Genomic DNA, 26,843 nt, shown 5'->3' with positions numbered 1-26,843 from the left:
AGCAAAGGAGAAAGGCACATGGGGCAGAAACCAGGAGAAACCAGGTGGGAGCTTCCAGTTACGCTCTCTGAGTGGAGTTGCATGGACAGTGCTTACTTCTCCCAGCATCTGCTTTTCTTCTTATTGTCCTGTGAATGACACTCCTGTCCTTGGAAGCCCCAGGCCCCTATTCCATTCCTTAGCTCAGGACAGCGTATTTACCTCATTTTACCTTTCTGCTTTTGAACCTCTCATGTATATGGGATATCTGACCCTTACTTGTATGTGGGACTCCCATACGTAAGCAATTAAATTTGATTTCCTCCAGTTAATTTGCTTCATGTCAATTTAATCCTTAGATCAGCCAGAAGAACCTAGAAGAATAAAGTTTTCTACATCCACAACAATATTTACAAATAAACGCTTGTTAGTCTCAAACAAGCAAATTTATAAATATTAATACCAACATTACCTAAAGCAACAAAGCATCAAAAAGTTGAAACCAAGCAAGACCCTGTGGGACCCTTCCAGGTACCAAAGCCTTTCCGTGTCCCTGTTTCTCATTTGTAAGGAAAAGACTTCAGCCTCCTAGACCTTCCCTGAGTTCCAAAGGGCAGATTCAAACAGTTACTAATTAAGGAAGGGAGGGAATGCTGAAATAAAGGAGGAGCCGTCAAGAAACAATAGTGCAGAGATAAAGCAGGGTCCTGGTTCCTTCTCAAGGGATATACATAACAATATATCTTTGAGTTCTTCTGCAGGAACCAAGGCCCCCATCCACTTGGAGGATGGTAACTTCAGGCTGAGCACAAGATTCCTGGAGCACCACACTGTTACCACACCACCAGCCAATCAGAAGAAAGTCACACACCCTGCAGCCCTCACCACAAATTTTACCTTTAAAAATTCTTCCCCAAAAACCATAGGGGAGTTCAGTGGTTTTGTTTTGTTTTGTTTTGTTTTGTTTTTTGAGCACAAGCTAGCTGTTCTCCTTGCTTGGCCCTGCAATAAACCTTTCTCTGCTTCAAACTCTGACTTTTTGGTTTGTTTGGCCACACTTATGCAGGGCACAAGATATTGCAGACAGCAACTTAAGTGCCCCCATGATAAAGGAATGACTGAAGAAATTCTCCTATGTGGGAGGATAACATAGTCATTAAAATTATGGTTATGAAGACTTCGTAATAATATGGGGAAATGCTTATAATTAGATATAATAAAAAGATATGTAATTATGAAAATACAATTGTGTTAAAATATCCAGGCATAGATAAACTATAACACTGTCCACAAAGATTTAATTGCACAGTGGGTTATGGGTAATATCTATTTTTGTTTTTAAAGAAGTCTCTGTCATCCAGATTTTCCACAATGGGAACATATTATTTTTAAATGTAGAAGAAATACATTCATTAAATTTAGCTCCATTTATGTATGCAGCCAGTATTTACTGAGTACTCATTATGTGGAGGCCAAAGGTCTTCCTTTGCAAGACAAGATTTGTCAGAGATTTAGGTAATACTGGCATTATTTTTTTCTTGCCAGCAAGAATAACTTGTACTAAGCCAAGCAGCCACCTCTCTCAAAGCCATCCTTAATGTCTGATGGCCACCACTGCACCTGAATAGCTCCAGGGCTGACTCTCCCCTGCTTGGCCCAAGGGCATGTCCATCTAAGGAGCCATACTGGGCAGGTACCTTCCAACCAAAGTGAGGTCAAGGATCCCATCCACAATCACTAGACTAGCACAAACCAAGAAAGAGAAATCAAGGAGCTTCATAGGAGTTAGCACAAGAAATCAAATTCAGGTAGAAATCCCAGAAGGGTAGTATACAATTTATATTTCCCTAGCAAGGTTCATTCTAGAATAACGGAAAAGCTTCACCGTTTTCAGAATGTCAAAATTGAATTCTCCTGAATGCTGGGCTGCCCTGAAATCAACACTTAGGTTCTGACTACTTCCCAATTCATCCTCAACAACCGCATCAAACCTCCAGTATGCTTTTTTGGAAGTTGACTTTTGTTTGATTTGATTTATCTGGCATCTGAAACTCAAGATGACAAAGGATGAAATCTCTTCTTAACCTGTGTGTAATTAACCGCATCAAAGAAGGCTACAGTTAGATACAATGAAGCATTAATATACATTAGTTCCAAATGGTTATATTTCAGATAGATATTATCAGGCACTTTCTCCCCTGTGCCAAAACTGCACACACTGCTTATTTCAGCAGAGACCCCATCCTTTCCAAAGCAAAGGTACTCAATGCTGCCTCAGGGACACAATTGTGGTATCTACAGAAGGGAAGGAGCATATAAATTCTGTCACTTGTTGACCAACAGGACCCAATTTCACAAGAATGGGTAAAATAATTTTGTTAGTCAAGAGATGATGTGGGATGCACAGATACCTCTGAGTGCCATTTGGGTGGGAGAGTTAAAGTGAATGTAATGAGCACTTTCTGAGGTAACTTGAATTGGGGATGAAATGCATTCACTGCATCTGGAAAGTTAGGATCCCTAATAACACAAAGCTCTGTGGCCTGGCAGAAATTTCAAAGACTAAAGGCTTTTGGGCTTTTAGTATTTTTTTTAACTTTTTATTTTGAAAAAAAAATTCAAAACTATAGAAAACTTGTAATAATCATACCATGAACTTCCATATACCATTCACTAGATTCATCAATTGCTACGATTTTGCAATATTTATTTTATCTCTTCCTCCCTATATACTATACTCCCTCTCCCTCAAATGAAAAGGGGAAGAAAAAAAAAAAAAAGATTTTTCCTAAACCATTTGAGTATAAGTGCTGGACGGACACCAGAATATGGTCCTAGAATACCACTCCAAAATAGTATATTCAACACCCACTTTGACAGAAGGATTATTTTGAGCTGAAGGCAATTGAGAACATCCAGACTCTTTACATCCTTCTGTCCAAAAATTTATAAAGAAAATTTCCATTTGTAAAGATGTCTTCCTACTAGGAAGAGAACAACTCTTGGAGACAACTTTATCACCGGGAGAGACTCTTATCTGCATAACAAGATAACTTTCATTTACCATACATTTCCTTCCCCATTTTACCATAACCTGCCCCCATTCCCTTCCCCAGAAGTCCCAAACCCCATTTTTCTTTGTTTAGACTAGAATGATATATAAGCCTCAATCATCTGGCCACCTCCTGGAGCCACATTTTTTCTTTGTGAACTCCAGTGCCACTGCATGCATAGGTAAGGGAGAAAAGTTTGCCACCTCAAAATATGCCTCTTTGGCACAAGGATTATTTTAACCTGCTTATCTTTAAGAAATAGCAGACACAGGAGAAGCTCTGAAAACCAAGCAGGAGTTACTGTAAGAAATATTTACATGTTATACAAGGGAAATCTCTATTTGTAAAGTGTCTCCCTTGCTATACCAGGACAATTCTTATCAACGGAGAGGGCAATGACTTAAATTTGCATAACATCCTTACCCTTGTTTACGTACTTTTCCTGGTAACCTTCCATAACTGACTCTCCCCACCCTCAATATCCTCTTTGTCTTCAGCGGAAGATGGTATTTAGGGTGGGCTTCCACCATTTTGGTTTGTTACTCAGTTCTCCCGACTCTCTCCCATGTATACGTTATTAAATTTTTGTTTTATTTTCTCCAGTTAATATGCCTCAGGTCTACTTAATTCTTAGACCACTCAGAAGAACTAAGAAGGGAAGAGGACAACTTCTTCCTCTCTGACACATACATAAGTAATTAAAACTGTTTTTCCTTTTGTTAATCTGACTTTTGTCAGTTTGACTTGTGGGCTCCAGCCACTGAACCTAGAAGGGTAGAGGGAAATAAGCTTTTCGTCTCCTGCAGTGAGATTTCAAAATCTTTTAAGAATTAGGATAGTCACATAACCATAGTACAATGATCAAATTCAGGGAACACTGATAAAATACTATCTTACATATAGTCCACATTTACATTTCTCAATCCCAAGAATATCCTGTATGGCCATATTTCCCCAAGCCAGGGTCACAATGCTTTTAGTTGCAATGTCCCTTTAGTCTTCTTGAATTTAGAGTAGTTCCTCAGTCTTTCTTTGCCTATAATGTCATTAACATTTTTGAAGAGGACAGATCTGTGGCTAAGATATTTATGCTAGTCTGACTGTGTCCTCAGGGTTAGATTCACATTAAACATTTTAAAAGGCATACTACTTAAGTGATTTTATGTCTTTCTTATTGCATTATATCAGGAGGCACCTGATGGAAGTTGTTCCCATTGTTGGTGATGTTAAATTTGATCCTTTGCATAAGATGATATCTTGATTACTCCTTGCATGGGTGTGTGTGTGTGTGTGTGTGTGTGTGTCTTTGTCTATGTGTCTGTGCCTGTTGTGTGTATTGATGGGATTTAGTTCATGCTAACCCAAAATATGGCACCTTGGTATACTGCATATTTTAAAGTGAAGGAGTTTGAGAAAATGGCAGTAGGAAAGTCTCAAAGCTGCCCCTGGCATTCTCCCCTGAAACAGAGCATAAAACCCTCATGTGAGAGGTGTCCTCCTTCTGGAGGAAAGGATCATTCCTATATCTGAAGACAAAGGGACACTGAGAAGAATCCTTACAAACAGGCCTTGCTAAGTTGCTCCCAGTTAACTGCACTTACCTCATATTCTCTGACCTATCATACTTCTACATGACTGCCCACTTGTCATCAAAGCTAGAATAAAAATACGCAGGTCTGTTTCTCTGGGTCTTCATTTCCTTATGAAGGCTCCCACATCATGTAAAACTTACATTAAATAAATTTGTATGCTTTTCTCCTGTTAACCTGTCTTTATCATTTTAATTTTCAGACCCAGCCAGGGACTCCAAGAGGGTTGAGGAAAACTTTTTCTTCCCCTACAGTATAAATGCATATAATAAATAATGTGTGGCGAGATTTTTTGAAACTATGCAAATATCCTGTTCCCAAAAAAGCTTCTGCTCGATGATTTTAGCATTTACTGATAATTCTAGTCTGAATTAATTATTACTAGAGAAGTTGTAAAATAGTGATTTTCTAATTCCATCATTTCTTCCACATTTATTAGTTGGTATTCTATATAAGAAGAGCTTGGCTTCCTCCCTTCTTTCTTTATTTATTTGTGGCTTAAGTATACCTTATTAGCTTGACCTTTAAGCATCCTGTTTGAAGCTGGCTTCTGTGTCATTCAGACATGTCCTCATCCGTTTTTTTTCTAGCAGTTTCTTATTTGCTGGCACAACAAAATGTTCCAGGTTTTCCTGTACTTTCCCGCTTGGGACCTGGAATGAGAATTTCTCCAAGTTCCTTTTCATGGGAAATGGTATTTAGAAACAAAGAACCAGGAACTAGGTGTGCTCATTGGTGCTGGGCTTGTCACTGCTTGGAGATCTTTTCATAAGACAGAACTATGAATTATAAATATATATTTATATCTATATGTATGTTTAATCATACATATATGTATGTTTAATCTATATGTGTGTTTAATCTATATGTATGTTTAATCATGTGTTCATATTGACACTTCTAATCTCAATCCAATAGTACACTGTTCTACCTTCCCTTCCCTCACTCCATATTTATTTGTATTACTATTGTATTACTATTCTTCCACAGTGATATACAGGCTACCCCCCCCCAATATATATATACTCAGTTGTACAGTCCTACAACACATAAAAATAATTTCAGAATGTTCCATCACTACCACTATCAACAGCAATTGTAAATGTAGAAAGTTCAAGATTTCTTTCTAGTTATCTTTAAACTGAGCCAAAAGTACAGTCAAGATACTGTGTTCAAAATAACTTGAATTATTATTTCTTTCCCTTATGTGTGATCATATCATTCACTTGATATATAGTTAGATTCATTTACCTCTGTTTTTATTCCATTTTTACTCCCAGTCTTGTAGTTTAATTTTATCTTTTGGGTATACAAAACATTAACATGGTTTCAAAGTCAAAACTATAAAGAAAGGTATCTTCAGGCTGGTAACACTCCCTTCCCTAACTCTTCTAATCCCATTCCCACACTACAGATTACCAATTTCATTTTTTCCACTTTATCCTTTCTTTGTTTCCTTTTGCAAAAATAATCAGATAGATAGATAGACAGACAGACATTCTTATTTCTCCTTCTTTCATACATAAAATGTAGCATGCTATCTATATCCTTCCATACTTTGCTTTTTGCATTAACAACGTCTCTGAGAAGCGCTCCATGTTAATTCATAAGGATCCTTCTGATTCTATTTTACAGCACACCACTGTGTGAGTTATGCCATGACTCATTCAAATAATCTCCTATACACAGGCATTTAGGATGTTTTCAATATTTCATAAGTACAGATGATACTGCATAGCTCTTCTTATGAGTGAGGTTAAACATAACTTTCATATGCTGAAAGACCATTTTTATATCAATTTTTGTGTACTGTCTAGGTCTTTTGCCACTTTTCTACTGGTTTTATGGGTTTTTTTCTCCTCAATTTGTACTTTGTAATAACTCCTCAAATCACATATGAAGAATGTTAACTCTTTATCATAACATATCTTGCAAATGTTTTCCCTCAGCTTATCACTTGTGGTTTGACTTTATGCTTTTTGCCATGCAAAAGGATTTTTTTTTAAATTTTTAATTACACAGAGTCAAGTTTAATGGTATCTGAATTCTGAATTACAGAAAGGCTCTCCTTGTGCTCGCTATATAAAGGAATTCCCTTTATTGAATACATTTAAGTGTCCCTCAGTATGGTATAAAAGGGTGAAACTGAGCAGGGCCTTGTGGGGGCACCTGGGCATGGAAGCCTTTCAGTCCGTTTCTTGACTCCAGCTTCCATGACCTTCCCTGAGTTCCAAAGGGCAGATCTGAACAGTTGCTAATCTGGGAAGGGAAGGGATACAAAGACTGGGAAGGGAGGGGCAGCCAGGAAACAATAGTGCAGCCTTGGGGCAGGGTCCTGGTTCCACCTCAAGGGATACACATAACAATGTCTTTAAGCTCTTTAAGATGTCAGCATTCTTCATACCATAGAAAGACCACCTGAGGCTACATTAAAGGAACCAGAGAAGTTTATCAAGAAGATTAGCTGAGACCAGATTAGAGGAGTGAAGGCCTTGCACACACCCTAATCTCATCAGCAACCCCACCCTTGAACCATTGCTATAAAACTCCTCATCAAATCCTCCCTGGTTGGGACACACAGTTTTTCGGGGCAGGAGCCCAGTGTGTCCCCCTTTACCTGGCAAAGCAATAAAACTATTCTTTTCTACTTCACCCAAAACTCTGTCTCCGAGACTTGATTCCGCACCGATGCACAGAGGCTGAGATTTTGGCATCAAGGGCCTGCTATAGGAATAAAATACTATTTGCCTATTGACCTCAGGGAAAATTCAAAGATGCATAAACTTTGTTTCTGCAGGCCTTTCATCTCCTAACGCCGTAGCTTTCATTTTCCCTAACCCCAGGTTTCCTCAGCAGGCTAGCTTCACTAGAGAGCTGTGAACTAAACGTGAATTACTAAAGAAGATACTAACTCATCATAACCACAGGAATCTTTCTCTAGAGCAAATAATAATTTGTAGTGCAAATCTGTTTTATAATCACCTACTTTTATAAAGCAAGGATCACCTGTGTTATATTTTATTATCTCGCATTGATGGTGCATTTTCTCTTATTTTTATCATCAAGTAATCCATGTTTATTATAGAAAAAAACTACAGTTAAATTCAAAGAAAAATTTTGGAACAGTTAACATTTTAGGACATATTACTGTATCAATATATACCTATTTAAAAACTCTATTCAATAAGACTATATTTACTATACTTCCTATTTTGTAGTTTATTTTTATTTTCACTTCATATAAAAATCTTTCCATGTTATTGAGTCATCAACAATAGCATTTTTCGGGACTTCCCTGGTGGTCCAGTGGTTAAGAATAGCCTTCCAGTGCAGGGGACATGGTTTCACTCCCTGGTCAGGGAACTAACATCCCACATGCCACAGGGCAACTAAGCCCGCACACTGCAACAAAGAGCCTGTGCTGCAACGAAAGAGCCAGCGTGCCGCAACTAAGACCCAATGAAGCCAAAAATAAATAAATTTTCAAAAATAAAAATTAAATTAAAAATTTTTTAAATAGCATTTTTAAAGTCTACATGGTATTCCACTGTATAAAGTGTAGGGGAGAGAAGGGAAGCAAAATTCACCAGCCCAAAATGTTTCTCTGGCATGAGGATTATTTCAAGCTGAAAACAATCAAGGCCCAAAGATTTAGGAAGAAACTACGACCTTCCCCCTAACTGCTAAAAGAATGTAGATAGAGGACCTATTCCCAGAATAGAGCTATCTCCAGAGATATCCGCAAAGAACGTAGGCTAAGTATGGTGGGGGTAGGGTCTAGAGATCAGTCCACTCTGTGTCCCACTGTCACTGCCTGGCCCAGCAAACATTTACTTACCAACCTTTTGCTTTTCCAAATCCATGTCAATGGCCTTCCTTCCCTTTGAAGTCCCAAACCACTACCCTCAACATCCTCTTTTGTCTTCAGCTGAAGATGCTGCTTAAGGTGAGGGTTTCAGTCATCCTAATGGATTACTCAATTTTCCTGGGTCTCTCCCATGTAAACATGTTATTAAACTTTTCTTTGACTTTCTCCTCTTAATCTTTCTCACTTCGATTTAATTCTTAGAACAGCTGGAAGGACCTAGAAGGGTAGAGGAAAATTTCTTCCTCCCCAACAAAAGACAGAAAATATTTAACCATGTATTTTGCACTTAGGATGTTTGGTTTTTCTTCTTAATATCATGAACAGCTCTACAACAAAATTACTTAAAGACACATGCCTTTGTGAATTTGTCAAGATATTTCTTTAAGATAAATATATAGACACAGAATTGTTGGATCAAACAGTATACAAGATTTTTTTATATACACAGCTGACTTGCCACCAGCAGTATTTGAAAATAACTGTTTCCTTCACTCACACCTCACCCACTTAGTGTAAGCATTCTCCCTAATGCTTTTTTATCTCAATTTCTTAACACAAGACTGAACAGCAATGAAAAGCTCCACGAAAGTACAAGACGAGCAAATTCAGAACAAAATATTACTGATGCGTGTCTAAAACATTGTAAAACTCCTCCGAGTCTCTGAACAATCTATTGATCTCTGAACAATCTATTGAACCATCTGAGAAACCACTTCATTCAAAGATGAAGATTTTTTTTTTTATTCTGCCTATACAGCTTGGTCTTTAAGACTTTAAAATCCGGTGCAACTTCCTAACAGCCCTTTCCATTTAGTAGGAGCTCAAGCTTGGTTCTGATTATAAATAAATAGGAAGGTTTCTAGCCAAGAAGCATAGACCCAAGGAAGTTGTGAGAAGAAACTTACATGAAAGCTTCTCCCATTAGACCTGAACTAATTAAAACTCCATGATAATTCTCCCTCATCAGTTACTGGCTAAACACATTTGCCTTAGAAGTTTTTACTTCAGGTTCTAGTCTAATGGCCCACACTTCCAAATTACACTTTTAATTAAAAAGCAACAACATGGAATTTTTCTTTTCACAACCATCTGTGCTTTCCCAAGAACATGTGACTGCTACTGATAAATCTACTACTTTGCACACCCCAATCTTTATGTTTAGGGTTCGAAAAACTTAGGAAAATAACGCTGTTCCATAAAAACAGTATGTGATCAGAAACACCTGCTTTAAAATTCAATGTTTGGTATGTGATGCTTCTTAACAAGTGTTTATTAAACTGCATAATTTCAAAGCCTGAAGTGGTATACTGCAATGTTTTCCTGGGAGTTGATCACATTTACATATCCTTTTACACTTCCTGTGAAATTAATATTGCCTTTTGTATCTTGAACTTAGCTAATATAACTTGCCATTTCTATTTTTCATTGCTATGAGTAATATAGAGTGGACCCCCAAAGGGACCCCTGCAATGCCTACATAAGCTTTATTCCCTCACTGTTACATTTCTTCATATGAATACATTAAATCAAGATTAATAAACCTTTGCAGAATTCACTGGTCTTGCAAAAAGGCAAGATTCATAATGGTAAAGGCTGCCCAGTGAATAAAGGAAAACTTAAAACTGGAGCCAAAGGCCAGGGTTCACAGAGCCCTTGTCACATCCAACAGCTTGCCAGAGATCCTTCAAAAGAAGGGAACATTTCCACAACTGCTCAACGTCTAAGCAAGAGTGGCTTCATCACCAAGAACCAAAACCCAGCTGGTAATAACTAGACCTCTTTCTCTCAAGGATACATCTCTGTCAAACATTAAAACCTGACCATAATTTCAGGATTCTTAAAATTCCACCTGAGGCACATGGGGGTGGAAATGGGATGATAATCAAAGAAAGTGGATGGTAGAGGCTGAGAAAAGAGGAACATCAGGAGTAGCTAAGAAGCTCCACAAAGCAAATCAAAGGCAGAAAATGGAAATCTTTGGAAATACCACATACCACACTAGACAAAGGTCACTGGAGGCCTCAAAGGATCATCCCCCACTCATCTGCCCTGTAGTGGAGGAAAAATAATTTTCTCTCTACCCTTCTGAGTTCTTGGCTGAGACCCCTATAAAATGAGATTTAAAGGAGAAAAACATATTTAATTACATACATAGGTACAGGAGTCCACAAAGATGAGACTCAAAAGGCAGCCAGAGGATTGAAGCCAATGCACCATCCTGAGCTAAGGAAAGGGATAGGGGTCTGATGCTTCAAAAACAGGAAGGCAATTCACAGGAAGGTGAGAGGAGGAGATGTTTTGAAAACAAAGGTCATCTTGCCAGGCAGGTAAGTCTCTCTGGTGAAAAAGTTCTCTGGCAATAGGTATCTTCCATTCTAATGTAAATTTCCTTTAAAAAGGTAGATTTCCCTTATAAAATGTAGATTTCCCTTACAATGTAGTTTTTCCCTACAAAAATGTAGATCTACAAATGATAGAATTCCCTAACTTCTACTGTTTTCAGAGCTTCTCCTGTGTTGCAGTTTCTTAAATATAATCAGCTTAAAATAATCCTTATGTCAAAGAGGCATATTTTGGGGTTACCCATTCTGCTCCCCTTTACCACCCCTCCCCCCCCCACACAGAGCAGCTGCTTTGTCTAGTTGACAATTTAGTCAAGTCCAGGAAACCTAAATGGCAATCTGAAGGAAAAGTTGGGGGCAACTTCAAGATACCTGACCTGGGATAAATACCCCATACCCTGTCAGAAAGCACTTTCTACCATGCCTTGTACAGCTCTCATTTATTCTTCTACTTGAAGTTCATCTCCAATTTGGTCAAGAAGCAGAGTAATGGGATTCAGGGCCAGGATTAGAGTGAGGCAAGTGAGACAATCACCTCAAGTACAAAACTTAAGGAGCGCTAAAAAAAAAAAACAAAAAAAAAAACCCCTCAGTAATCAAGATTATACTTCAGATGAGATTGGGCACATTCAGGGTGGTATGGCCATAGACCAAGATGAAACTTCAATGCAATATTTTTAAAAATCAAAATTGATGTGAAAAAAGTAATGGTGATCAAAATATCAAAATTTTAAATAAAGATTAATGCCATGCTGAATCACATTTAAGCCTGCATATGCACTCCTATTTATAGGTTTTCATGTATTTTGTTAATTTTTTTGGAGGACACTGAAGCCAGAATTTATTACAATGTCAATTTTGTAGCTTTAATGGGTACAAAGTATATAACATTTTCAACATTTATTTCTTTATCTTGTTTTCAATGGGGAGAATTGTCATCTTTGACATTTTCTCATTAGTAGTAATGATCTTAAATGATTTTAAATTAATTTACTTAGTTTCATTCATTTAATTAACTTCATTTTTCTTTTGCCTTGGGCTCCAATATGGCTCAGCACAGCACTGGTCTTTATTTAAAATTTTTATATTTTGTTCATCATAGATTTTTTTGGCATTTATTTGATTTTGAAAATAATATTGACCTAAAATATCTTTTTTCTTGATCACTGAGTATTTTGACACTCTTAAATTGTGCAATGGTTGTTCCATCCAAGTCAAAGTTATAGCTATAGCCATTTCAGATATGCAACATAAATAAAAAAATGACTCTAAATGTGGACAGGAGCACAAGACATGTTAAGTGAGAGAAGCATCCTGCAGAATAATATGTAACTATGGGCTCATTTGTGCTTAATTTTTTTTTTAAATAACTCTAAGTCATAATATATCAAATATACATGGATGGTAATGTTACACAGCTCAGGGTCGGCTGCTCGCAGCTTGAAAGCCAATACTCGAGAGACAAATGTTGATTGGAAAAGAAAGATTGCTATATTCAGGAGGCCAGCAACCTGGAGAGAAGGTGGGCTCATGTCTGAAAACCAACTCCAAAGATTCTGCTCAACCGTTAAAGTTTTTAAAGGGAGAAAGGGGAAGTTAATCACAGTTAATCATTTGAGGAGGTGGTCAGAGTCTTCATTATTTTTCACTGTGTGCAGACTTTCTTCTGATTGGTTGGTGGTGAGGTAACAGTGTGGTGCTCCAGGAATCTTGTGATCAGCCTGAAGTTACCACCTTCCACCTGGGCAGTGGCCTTAGTTCCAAGAGAAGAACTCAAAGATATATTGTTATGGTTCCTTGAGGAGGAACCAGGACCCTGCCCCATGGCTGCACTATAGTTTCTTGACTGCTCCTCCTTTGTTTCTGTGTTCTGCCTTTTCTGATTAGCAACTGTCTGAATCTGCCCTTTGGAACTCAGGGAGGGTCAAGGAGGCTAAATGAAGACTATTTCCTATAAACAAGAAAGAGGGGACACGGAAAAGATTTGTACCTCAGAGGGCCCCACAGGGTCCTGCTCCATTTCAGTAAAGGGTAAAGAATTTAGTCATTGAGGCAAGAGGTTCTCAATCATGTTACTGCAAAATAATACATTAGGTGCTCAAGTAACATGTTACTATCAATAATAACAACTAAAGCATTATTCTTTGCTAATCTTGATATCTTTGAAATATCCCTACAACAATGTGATTCCCACTCACTTGTAGCTAGGTACATTTTTTTAATTTCAGAGAAAATGTACTGGGAATTATAAGCAACCACTGTAGATTCAAGGGAGTTCATGGGCATCTCAACAATATGTGTCACTGAGCACCATTTTGCTTTGTTTTGTTTTGTTTTGAGGTTTTTTCAGTACGTGGTCAGTATTCCCTCTTTTCAATAATAGCAAACATCGTTTTGTTTGCTTTTTTAACCAGGCGTATGCAGGTATAATTTAAAAATAGTAAAATTTTCCCCTTTTAGTGTACATTTCTATGAATTTCGATGAACACATACAGTCATATAACTGTCAGCTATAAATTGGCACTTGCCATCCACCTCTACAAGGATTAAATCATATGCTGCTGCAGCTGCTGACTTTCAACACCCTCTGAAAGGAGTTCAGGGTGGACAGCAGAAATGAGGCATTCTGTGCTCTGGGAAAAACTGGCAGAACAGGTCTTCAGATAGTTAGATATTTTATGGGCCGATTTTATGAGTCCAATTCTTGTCTCTCCTCATATCTAGAAAAGCACTAAATTGCTTCATGGTGACATCTGCTCGTGACTAGCAGTAACCTTCATGAGACTAGCAGAAACCTTCTGCAAAAAACATGTGCTTGATTGCATGTACTCCCCTTTCACCAAAATCACATATTCTGACCTTCCCCCCTACCTCTTTGGAGCAGTTTCTCAGAGCTATCTGAAATGCTGTCTCCCAGGCTATAGTCCTCACTTTGCCCCAGATAAAACTTAACTCACGACTCTCACGTTGTGCATTTCTTTTTTAAGTCAGCATAACCAACATTAAAATGAAGATATAGAACAAATTTTAAAAGCCTATTTTTAGATGAGACTTAGAGAACAAAAACCACTTTTTAAGTTAAAAAAGTAATTGGGAGAAGCAAAATAAAAACCCAGATTTGGGCCACCAAAGCCATTGAACACATCTAAGTGAGATAAAAGGCATGAAGCAAACACTCTGTAGAGCACAATTCAGTTATAAAAAAAAAATCATCATATAATTAATTTAGCAATTCTATTGCTTTACACATAAGTGTGCATAATGTATCTAACTCATTAAGACACAAAGTCTAGTCATATAATATTATCACAAGGTAACAAAGTTGCACTATTTTCTAGACATCTGGATTACTAAACCAATTTTACACATTTAATTCAGCTATTTGGTGTCATAAACACATAGCAAAAATTCACAGGGAAAAAAATGATTGTACATCTGGCACGAAGATGGCTCCAAGAATTCGACTTACGATGAGTAAATCATGTTTGTCTATCCTACTTCCTCCAGAGTATAAATACTCCAAATATAACTGTTTCCAAAGTAACCACGATCAAGAAAGGAGATTGCACAAAGGAGACAAGAATGAATAAGTTATATCCAGCCCTCTTTAAAGGCTGAGACTTCCCCTCAGGATAAGGAACCTGTAGTTTCTTATCCTTGGCAAGTTGGCCTATAAACCAGAATTGAGTGTCTCTTGTTTGCTCTTCCATCGCTAGTTTTGTAGCTTTGGTGCGCATCAGATTCTCCAGAGAGAGAGCCTAATTTTTAAACCACGCATCATTCCTGTCTAGAACTTCTTTTACTCATTCATTCGTTTAGTTACTCTATGACGACTTCTATTTGCTGAGCCCTGGACTACGGATCCAAAATCCCAAACACCCCTGCCTAGGAGACTAGGAAAGATAAGGAGTCTGGAGTCTCCATCGTCCCCTTTTCCTCCCCAGCCATCAGCTTGTGTTAGCATTAATCCTATGAGTTGTGGCAGCCCTTGAGATTCAACATGATTAGTCTTAAAATCAAGGGCAACTACTAACATCAATAATAAAACAAGTATTAGAAGAAAACATTAATTTCTTTACAACTTCGATGTGGGGAAAGCCTTTCTAACTATGATTCAAATCCAAATGTTAAAAAAAAATTAGGAAAAGATTGAAAATTTTGACTATATGAAAATTTTAAAACTCTTTTGCACAGGAAAAAAAAACCCATAAGCAAAGTCAAAAAACAAATGCATGCTAGAAAAAAGCATATACAATATATATAATAGATTAAGCACCAATCACTTGTTAAAAGTTAAAGGAAAAAAGGTATTCAAAACCCCAGTTCTTTGTATGAGCAAAATAAAGGAACAAGAAGGTCACAGAAAAGGATATAGAAATGGCCTTTAAACACATGAAAATATGCTTACCTTTACTTATAATAAGAGAAAAGCAAATTAAAGCTACAGTTAGAATTACAACAATTGTACTACACTGATATAAGAGGTTAACAATAGGAAACACTGGGTGTGGAGTACATGAGAACTCATACAATTTGTATTATCTTTACAACTTTTCTATAAATATAAACCTATTCTAAAATAAGACATTTATTTAAAAACAACTGCACCAGGATACTGTTTCTCACTTACCAGATTAGCAAAAGTTCAAAAGCTTGACAATATACTCTGTTGTCAAGGGTGTGGAGAAACAGTCCCTCTTTTGCATTGCTAGTGAGAACGCAAAAGGGTATAACCTGTATGAAGGGATATGTGGTATTGGCTAATAAAACTATGTATCTGTTTACTCATATATCCATCTACCTATTTATCTGTATGTTTACTTAACAGCAATGTCAGTTACAGCAATTCGCTCTAAACATATACCTTCAACGATAAAGGAGAAACAACAGACACAAAGTTATTCACTGTGGTCTTATTTCTAATAACAAAATACTTAACAATCTAAGCCATCCACAGGAACCACCCCGGTATATCACAAGAAGGAATACTAGTCAGCTGTAATAAAGAATAAGGAGGATTTTTATAAAATGATATGGAAAATTTGCCAGGTTAAAAAAAAGCAAAGTGAAAAAGAATATGTATAGTCACTACCTTCTGCATAAGGAAGGACAGAAAGTAAGCATTTGTATATATGTATGTATTTGCTAGTTTTGTAATAAACACCTGAAGGATAAACTGGAAACTAATGAAAACATTTACTATGGAGGGTAGGTAAGACCTGGGTTGAAAGGGTAGGCATGAAATAGGACTTCCTTGGACAACTTTTTATCTAAGTTTGGCTTTTGAACCATGTAAAGTTTTACATATTCAAATAGAAAAAGATGGAAAAAATAAAACCTAAACTTGCATGCAAACAGGAAAAGAAGTAGAAGGTATGCTATATTGATAAAAATAAACACAGAAGACAAAAAATGAATTCCAATAAGTTTTGAGTCTGGTACTCTGAATGTATATTCACAGTGGAGCATTAGTACAAAAAGAAGTACAAATTAATCTTGAACTTTACTTAGTAGATTGGTTGTTGGAAGTAGTATTGATGTAGTATTTCTGACACTATTTTCTGAATGTTATAGGACAGAGCAAATCAATACATTGAACTCTCACAGTGGAATAAAGGAGATACGAATAAGGAATGAGGGTAGCTGAAGAAGAATTTTGTGATGTTGGATTTGAAATGTAGGTTATTACATATATAGTATATACATGTATATACACATAAATACATACATATATCTTAGAAGTAATGACACCAAAGTATCAATGATCCCACCTAGTAGCCAAATCTTTGTTCCTAAATTCCATTCCCCACTAAAGGGAGGCAGTACTCTTTGAAGAAATGACTTATTCTTGATCAGGACTAGGGAAAATACAATGTAAGCTTAAAAGATCTTATTTTCTTCAAGGGCATACTCAAAACTGACAGAGACATGTCAAAAGGACACAGGAACTAGATTAGAGGGGATCCTACTGGCTAACCTGGGGACAATCTGAGCATCACTAAAGAATAAGGATCTCTTTATATAGTTATATTTAATTTGTGGAACTTCCTTGAGCTATACACATATGATTTGTGCATCTTCTGTAAGCTGACTTTACTTAATACAAAGTTTGAAAAAAAAATCTGTGATAAAAGCAGCAAAGAAAACACATATTTTATTTTAGCTGAAAGAAGTACCATACTGTATGAGTAAATTGTTCCAGCTAGGATGATAATAATCCAATCCTACTACGGGTATGGGGAGGAGGAGCTCTTTTGTTACCAAAGCATATCAGCTAATAAATATATAAGGCTAATACAATTAGAAGAACACCAACAGGCAAGATTCATCCATGAATAATAAAACCAATGGATGAAAAGTTCTTGGGAAACAGAATATTCACCCACTCTCAAAATATCACCTCACAGATTACTTACTAATTACAAAGCAAAAAACAAATCTCAATAAAACACATACCTTCCAAAATTTGAGGTATTTGGAGAATATCACCTTAGTCAAGTGATCATATGGCATCACCAAGAATGATACAAAAAATTAGGTGCCTCTGATATGATGCAATGTGAAGTATACAATATCACCTAGGTAGTATTTTAGCCAAAAATGTTTAAACTAAATCTAATTATGAGGAAACAACTGGACAAATCCACACTGCGTGGCATTCCAAGACACTGGCTTGGAAACTTCAAAAATATTAACTCACGAAAGATAAATAAAAGCAGGAGACTATTCTAGATTAAAGAGTCCAAAGCAGTGCAACAACTAAAGAAATGTGTAATCTGAGTGGATTTATAGAAAAGAAAATAGAAATAAGGAAAAAGGGACACTACAAGGTACAAGGGACATTAATGGGGACATTTGACTCTATTTGATAACATAGTGTTTAAATTTCTTGGGTGTGATAATAGTATTATGGTTACACATTGATCTTAGGAGACACAAGGTTAAATGTCAGGTGGAAATACAATGTCTACAGCTGAATTGCAATTAGTTTTCAAAAGTATATAAATGAGAAAAAGAAAGCAAATGAACAACAGTGCCAAAATATTAATGAATAACTGAATTCCTGTGAAAGGTATTTGGGTATCTGTTGTTCTCTCAATTTTTCTTAAGTTTTAATATTTTCAAAGTAAAAAATTGGGAGGAAAATAATTGGGATAGACTGTAAAAAAAAAAAACAAGGACAATTAGCATTTTCTAAATGCTTGCTATGTGTCAGGCCCTATTCATAAGGGGATTTCAATAATAACTCATTTAATCCTCATAATTCTATGTGATTGATAGTAATACTTCTACAGATGAGGAAATTGAATACTATAGAGAGAAAATAACTTGCCCAAGCTAGTAATCAGAGTAGTTAGGATTTGAACCTAAGAAATTTAGATTCAGAGTTCATTATCATGGACACAATATTTTTCTGCCCTTCAAATAAATAATAAATCAGATTATTGAAACATACTTATTGTATAATATGAAATAATATGATTAGTAGAACAAATATATTAATCACATCAGCCTATTGATTATACCTATCTGATATTTCCTACATGCCCAACACAGAATTCTGGAGGATTCAATTGGTTCTGATTAGTTCTCTTTCCTGTGCTGGAAAATAAGACCAGCAATAACTGGAGGCCAACGAACATCCTGGGGTGGGGTGGAGGGTTGATTTTTATTACCATAGTATCTTCAGTTATGGGCATTATTTTTAAAACAGAGAATATAGAGAAAGTTAAAGAATCAATATTTATAACTAGTAGGTTTAAAAAATCAAAGAAAAAGGAACAGAAGTACAGGTGCTTTGAGGTTTGGATTATGATAAAAATGCCATTATAAAGCAATCCATTTCCCCAGATTGTAGCAGCTAAAGACCCTAACACAGTAAAAATTACATCATTAGTCAGTTAATCAGCTTTCTCTCACAATGACTCAATGGGGTGCCTTCTTTAACTCAATACAGTAACCAGCTCACCAACAGTATCTAAAAAAGAGAAAAGTTACAAGAATAAAAAAATTGACACAAAAAGCTACGGAGAAGAGAGACTGAAACAGACAAAAGCGGTTGTACTATAAAAGAAAGTGAGAAATGGAAAGGGAAATGTCAGGAATCAAAGGTTAAAAGAGAAAAGATCAGGATTAAAAAAAAAAAAAAAGATATTCAAGTCTCTTATAAAAGAAAAGGGACAAGTCGAGAGATAAAAATCATGACCAGAGTTGAAGCCTGAAAACACAAGGCAACAGACAAAAAGAAGCGGTATTAGCAGTGCCATTCACTCACTCATTTACTCATTCATTTAACATCTAGAATATAGAAGGTACTTTGTGGACCTTTGAGAGACACAAAAATGATAAGCAGGGACCCGGTCCTCAAAAAGCCTAGCTGCTCAAGATATTCTCATTTCTGCATGTTCCTATTTTTTAAATGTGATTTTAATTATTGATGCCATACCTTAGTTAACTGTGGTTGTTAATTTTATATCTCAACTTGATTGGAACACAGGGTGCCCAGATTAAACATTATTTCTAGGTGTGTTTTTGAGGGTGTTTCTAGATAAGAGGGCATCATCCAATCCAGTGAGGGCCTGAATAGAACAAAAAGACAGAGAAAAGGGAAATGCATCCTCTCTGCCTGACTGATTAAGCTGGGACAGTCTTCTGCCATCAACTGTGACTTGCACCATCCGCCTTCTGGTTCTTAAAACTACACCATCAGCATTCCTGGATCTCCAGCTTATAGATAACAGATTGTGCAACTTCTCAGCCTCCATAATCATATAAACCAATTCCTATATATAATAAATATATTTATTTATTCCTTTATAAATAAACACACACACACACAGGTAAACAGCTTTTGGCAGGAAAGAGCACTTTGCAGGAGGCCCCTTTTGTCTTGTCACTTTAGCAAAGCTGTATTGCAGGGTTCCCCAACCCCATGGGCCGTGGTCCACGGCCTGTTGGGAAGCTGGCCGCACAGCAGGAGGTGAGCAGTGGGCGAGCAAACGAAGCTTCATCTGCCGCTCCCCATTACTGCCTGAACCATTCTACTCCCCCACTCTGGTCCGTGGAAAAACTGTCTTGCACAAAACCAGTCCCTGGTGCCAAAAAGGTTGGGGACCACTGCTATATTGTAACTAACCTTAAGCCAGGCACTATTCATCTCTGGCCCAAGCACACTTTCAAATCTTTTGATCACACAATACCTTGCCTAACCTGTTGGTTCTTTCCTTACATCAAAGAAATAGAAATGAAGAATAAGTAATTAACAGATAACTAAATCTCTTCCCTAGCTTCCCCTTCGGTAATCTTGTGAACAAACTGTGTGAACAAAATAGCATCTAAAGAAAGATCACAAGAAGTCGACAAGCCTGCACGTAGTGGAAAATGGCAATGAGTCTGATCCCCTATCTCAATGATTAACTGAGATTTTTTCTCCTTTTCTCTTTAAAAACGTTCATGGCTGAGCAGAGTCTTCAGAATTGGTTTTGGGACACAAGTCCACCTTCTCCCCAGATTGCCAGCTTTCTGATTAAAAACAACTTTTTCCATTTCTACCAACACTTGCCTCTTGAGTATTGATTTTCAAGCAGCGAGCAGCTGGACCTGAGTTCGGTAACACACACACACACACACACACACACACACACACACACACACACACATAAATACCTCCTATTGGTTCTGTTTTTCAGAAGAAGCTTAATACACTAATATTCTCATACTCAGCACGTACTTCCAAATATTACAGCAGTTACATCATCCATAAAAGAGGGTACTTCTTAATGGCAACTGCTGTATTGAAGGAGTTTATTATGAAAGGAGATGTGTTGACATTTCTGATATACTGATAGTATCATCATTAATTAAAGCAGCATCATAAAGTGGTGCTATGATGTATAGATACTTTCAACTCTGGAAACATATCATCCATTTTCTTTTCATTATCTTATTCCAGAAAGGTGAACATCGGCAAAGGACAAGGAAATCTAAAGGAAGCAGAAAGACAGATAAGGAGTTTAGGAATCAAGTTTTCACTTTCTTTGTAATTTTCCACAGGACTTCTATGAAAAAAAGCAATACTGACCAATGGAGTATTTTTCATATTGTGTCTGAGAACGAATTCTGGGTAAAGGAAGATACAACAAGGGAGAGGCTCTCAACCAGATATCCTTTCCCAGTATCTCACACGCAAAAAACACCTAAGTGAGGTTTACTTGAAAGAAAATCAGAAATTGACCTCCCAGCCTGCCTGTGTATGGTTTCTGCTCTTACTAAGGTCAGCTTAATCCCTGAAGAGAGCTGAAAATTCAAGTTTAAATGGGTGTTTCATACATCCAATTTAGAGGACCCACCTCTACCCCCCAGGTCAACAAAAGAGGGTGAAGAGCATGGAAGTCAACACCCATTATTTAGACTGATCAACATCTGACTCCCTTAGGGCACTGCGCCTCCCCAACTCATTGTTTTCTCCTGGGATCTCAACTGAGGTGTCTCATCTCCCTCACCAGAGGTAGGAATGTGACTCAAGCTAACCAATCTGAGTCTTCTGGGGGGATTTATATGAATCAGCTGTAAGAGAATGGCGCTTCTGAGAACGTGGGTAGTACTAAAAAAAACAAAGAAGAAGAAAACAGGCCCAGAATGGAGTCACTTGCGCTAAGCCCCATGTCAACAAATCAAGAGTTAATACCTAATCTAATTGTAGTTTCAGCCTCTCCTAGAAATGTAATCTTAACCAGTCAGTCTGAAATTTCCTGGCCAGCACTGGTGAGATAATCCATCTGATGGAACTCTGCCATCCCCCAAGAAGGTAACTTTGCCTGAAACAATCCTTTCTTTTATTTATGACTTTCTTATCCCACCCGCTTTCTGCCCTTTCCTTGTCTGAGGCTCTTTGGAGCCCTTTTCTATCTACTAGACGGGATGCTGCCTGATTCATGAATCGCTGAATAAAGCCAATTAGATCTTCAAATTCACTCAGTTGAATTTTGTTTTTTAATAGTAGTTAAATTCACACCACCACAAGGACTTAGACTGAAGGAAAATTAAGAGCATGTAGAGAAGAAACGGGCTATGAGATGGGGAGGAGCAGAGGCAAATTAACCATGAAGCTATTGCAACTTAAGTTTCCAGGTCCTTTTAGAGCAATGTGGTCATTTATGATCTTTTAATAAAGAAGCTTCTTCAAACTGTGTAAACTTCAGGCTACACAAAACCTAGATTCACCCCTGGAAGAAACAGTTTTGAATATACAATGAAGCACCTATAGCCATCCATGACAAAAGTCAGGTTCATCCCACTGGGAACTGAAATTATGTGAGCCAAAATTCCCATTTTCATTTCTCTCGGGATATCCTGAATTCAGTTTTACCCACTTACAACTGAAGGGTAGGAGAATATGTCACCCCAAAATATGACTCTTCAGCATAAGGATTATTTTGAGCCAATTATTGTAAGAAACAGCAGACACAGGAGAAGCTCTGAAAATAGAGTAGAACTTGCCCTTTTGTAAGAGATATTTACATTTATAAAGGAAATCTCCATTAGTAAGTGTCTCCCTCTCTGTACCAAGAAGAGAAGGATGACTAAATCACAAGAGAATCTTTTCAATGGAGAAGGCATTAAATCTACAGAACAAATCTTACCCTGGTTTACCACGCTTTTCCTAGTAAACTCCCATAACTACCTACCCCAACCCTCCTTATCTTTCTTATGTCTTTAGCTGAAGATGGTATTTAAGGTAGTAGACGCACCATCTCAGGAAGTTACTCAGTTTTTCTGGGTATCTCCCATGTATACAGGAAGTGTACAGGTTAATAAATTTCTGTTTGTTTTTCTCCTGTTAATCTTTTATTACTGGGAGGTTTGGGGTGGTCTCAGCCAAGAATTCAGAAGGGCAGAGGGGAAATTATTTTTCCTCCTCTACATAACCAAAAGAATTTGGAGAATTTACGAAAACAATAAACTTAACTTCCTCTCAGGAAAATAGTATGAATCAATACTACTTTCAACTTTCAAAATATATATATTATAAGCTATTACTTTGCTTTTGTCCAAATTTCAGAATGTTGCTAACAGAAAGTTCCCACATCAGATTTAAGCAATTTTAATAAAACAAACCATAGGACAACCTTTACAGATTTTTCAAGGATATTTTTCCTTTAATTAATTAGCAATAAATGAAAAAAAGAAAGATTAAGCTGACACTACAAAAAGTCTCATTTGATAATAACCTTTTGGGACTTCCCTGGTGGAGCTGTGATTAAGAGTCCTCCTGCCAATACAGGGGACACGGGTTCATGCCCTGGTCCGGGAAGATCCCACATGCTGCAGAGCTACTAAGCCCGTGCACCACAACTACTGAGCCTGCGCTCTACAGCCCACGCGACACAACTACTGAAGCCCACGCGCCTAGAGTCCGTGCTCCGCAACAAGAGAAGCCACCGCAATGAGAAGCCCATGCACCTCGACGAAGAGTAGCCCCTGCTCACCTCAACTAGAGAAAGCCTGTGCGCAGCAACGAAGACCCAACACAGCCAAAAATAAATAAATTAATTAAAATAATGATAATAATAAGTGTAACCTTTTTATGTTTACCAAATGTATTTTTATTTCTTCATTGCACAGAGTACTTATTTTCTACTGAGCGTTCCATTTAAATTCTCCTCTCTTGGCCAATCCACATGATTGCTAAGGAATCCATTCGTAATACTATATGTGTCAAACCCCTACCAGCAGTGCTTTGTTACCCACAGTCTCCTCGAAACAAATTACATTAGATATCTAAGACTCTTGGAAATCTGCAAGAAAAGCATATTCAGCAATGTTTCATTTAAGCAAGCCTCTGCCTTCTTGGAATTTTTCTTTGAAGAACATAATTTAGAAAGTGGTAAAATTTAATGGAGGATATTCCACACTTTTCTGAATAGCAACATGCAAACTAATAAAGGTCCAGAGAGTTCTTCCACGTAGTTCCAAGGAAATAAAATGTGCTTATTAAATATTTCTCAAAAGGTACTTACAATACTACATTTGTTGGAAAAATTAGATATTTATCTTAAAAGAAACATGAAATATTTCATGTCCAAAAGATCAGGAAATCAATCGAAATGGACCATTTGTCTTGTAAATGATTCATTCAGAATGACAAAGAAAATTACTGTTGTACCAGGAAGTAACCAGCTCATTTTGAAGAAAAGCAGGTAGTCAGAGAAACATGGATTTTGTGATTTTGAAGAAAATCACTGTTACTTCCGAGCAATGATTCAAGTCCCAATCAAGTCCTGTCACCACCCCCGTACACCTTGCCTCTTCACCTAAAGAAGACAATAAAATTTGTACTGACCCCTCCAAAAAGTGTGCAGCCAAATGATCTCACTTTAAAGAACTCTGTATACACACACACACACACACACACACACACACACACACACACACACACTCTCTCTCTCACACACACCCCTCCATCACCACCATCATGTTGCAGAACAGCCACCTCAGCAGTAAAGAGATTTGAGAGTTAAGTAAACCTTCTAGCCAGAGGTCCTGGTGTCCTGGTGTCTTCATCTAATCCCAAGTCACTATGGAGTAGGTCCCTGCAGGGCACTGGCTTTGGTGCCACAGAGCACTGCCATTTCCAGCACTGCCAGTTCCTTTAACCTTCAAGAGAGCAGAGAAGAGGCATTCAAACCGACGAGTAAAGAGATGTCCTGGCCGTCTAATTTCAAAGTAGGTCATATCAGAGTCTTTTATGGTTTTTAGAAGTATTTTATGCTACTCTGATGGAAACCTAAAACAGTAGTAGCTTCTGTCTGATAAATGCCATAGAGGGGGAAACAGTAAGTCTAAAACAAAGGGAGGGGGGTGAAATTATTTTGCTGCAATAGGCAACACAGTGAAAACAAGAGACTACTGAAGTTTAAACAAATCATCTATATTTATTCTGGTAAAGACTTTCCTCATATCAGCACTTTAAATACCACTGTAAAATGCTGACAATAATTATGTGAATGTTGCTACAAAAAATTAAATTTCCCAACTAATGGGTTTCAAAGGTGTTTCCGCTCCTGCCTTACACACATATACACAGACAGACAGACAGACAGACAGACAGACACACACACACGTGCACATGCGCAAGAACATTTCGGGTATCTCTGTTAGGATTTCCCAAAGTCAACTATACTGTATGGAATGAAAATATCTATACTCCTCCTACTACCACCACTACTACCAAGAAACAAGTCCAAAAAGAAAGAATGTGAGCCATAATACACTAACCTGAGGCCTGTGTTAGGCTTGTAGTTGGAAGCAGTGTGGCAGAGTAGTTATCAACCTGAACTTTGGAGTCACATCATACTGAACTGAATCCTATCTTAGTCACTGGGTGACTAGGGCTAGTAACTAAACCTCCCTGAACCCCAGTTTCCTCATCTGCAAAATGGTGACAGTCATGTATGTTATAGGAATTAAATGATGAAATGTATATAAAGCACTTAGTACAGATTCTGGCTCACAACAAAGCACTTGTGAAGTGTAGAGTAATTGCTACCATTATTACCATTATCAACAATTGTCACAGAGCATGCTTCTTGGTTAAACAGACACGAAGCTTAGGGGAATAAAGTCACTCTCAGGAAAGTTAGACTTTAAGAAAATAGAACTTGCCTAATACTTTGGTTAAAATGCACATTTGTCTGACTTTATATTTTTGGCATTGGCATGTCTAATGGGCAGCTGATACAGCCTGTGCAGGATCTGCAATCTCAACAGAAAGGCAAGTATAACCTTCCTGGTTGTAATAAGCAACTTGTTAATCTTTGGATGAATGGACTTCCCTGCTTTGACCTTTTCTACTCAAAATGTGGCCCACAGACCAGAACATCAGCATCACCAGGGAACTTCTTAGAAATGCAGAATCTCAGGCCCCACCCCTAATCTACAGAATCAGAATTTTAACAAGAACCCTAAGTGATTTGTATGCACATTAAAGCTCAAAAAGCACTATTGTAGACCACAAAATTTAATATACAACTTAACCCATTTTGGATGTGTTTCTGTAATCTCTGCTATACAATAAACCACTCCAAAACTAGTGACTTAAAACAATAAGAATAACAACCATTTATTTGTCCTTCTGTTTGGGCAGCCCTTAGTGGGACAACTCATCTCTCTGCTCCACATAATGTTGACCGGGGCAGTCCAGCTGGGACTGCAAGATCCAAGTTGGCTTCCCTTCCCTCCATGCCCCTCGGCTGATATGACTGGGACAGCTGGGGGATGGCTGGGCCTCTCTCCATATCTTCGTAATCCTCCACAAACTCAATCCCGATGACCTCTCTCTTGCTGCATAACCAGACTTCTTAAAGAGATGGCACAGGGCTCTAAAGAGTGTTTATCTCCAGCCAACCTAAAGTCTAGCTGGACTCAGAACTGACACAGTGTTATTTCTGCCATTTTCTATTGGCCAAAAAAAGTCAAAATGTCAACCAAAACTCACGGGGAGGGAAAGAGGACTTTATCTCCTTACGGGAGAAGAGACATGCACAGACAGAAATGGAAGAATTTGTTGCAACCATCTTCTCAGACCAGTTACGTACGACAGGGTGTCCGTTCCTTTATCATTTCCTTTCTCTCCCGGTTCTTGTGATTGGTAAAAACATCCACTTCATTTCGATTACACGATTATATACACACCCCCATTGGGAGCATAAGGAATTTTAAGGCCTGATATCTCCCCTCAAGGATCATGTTATAATAAAATTGGTGAAATAAGGCATGTATATCTTAAAATTTTAATAACAATAAAATGCTGTAATAATAAAATATTTAAGTAGCAGTACCAGATAATAACAGAAGCGACTGCCTAAGGCTGTGAACCATTCATTTAATTAATTGTGTACACAGTAGCCACTCTGAGTGCTCAGGGAAGAGCATGGAAGTGGAGAAAAAGGGATCATGGAAGAGGAGGGATGTATAGCCTGAGCTGAGGAAGATTTGCAAAGGAAGAGTTAGA

General features: G+C 37.5%; 1 protein-coding gene across 15 annotated transcripts in view; it reads right to left on the bottom strand.

Moving 5' to 3' along the window:
• The window catches only part of FHIT (fragile histidine triad diadenosine triphosphatase), a 1,448,428-nt gene that overhangs the window by 1,085,723 nt on the left and 335,862 nt on the right, over nt 1-26,843 (bottom strand). For 4 of the 15 annotated variants that reach the window (XM_049715372.1, XM_049715374.1, XM_049715375.1 and 1 more), the window contains one exon: nt 24,358-24,487. The exons of the other annotated variants lie outside the window; for them this stretch is intronic. The gene's annotated coding sequence lies outside the window, so the exon portion shown is untranslated. The remainder of the gene's footprint in view (nt 1-24,357; nt 24,488-26,843) is intronic. 15 annotated transcript variants of the gene reach the window in all.

The sequence above is a fragment of the Orcinus orca genome, chromosome 10 (assembly GCF_937001465.1).
Source record: "Orcinus orca chromosome 10, mOrcOrc1.1, whole genome shotgun sequence".
NCBI lineage: Eukaryota > Metazoa > Chordata > Mammalia > Artiodactyla > Delphinidae > Orcinus > Orcinus orca.
The sequence above is the reverse complement of the archived record's forward strand: the minus strand, read 5'-3'. Positions and strand labels throughout refer to the sequence as shown.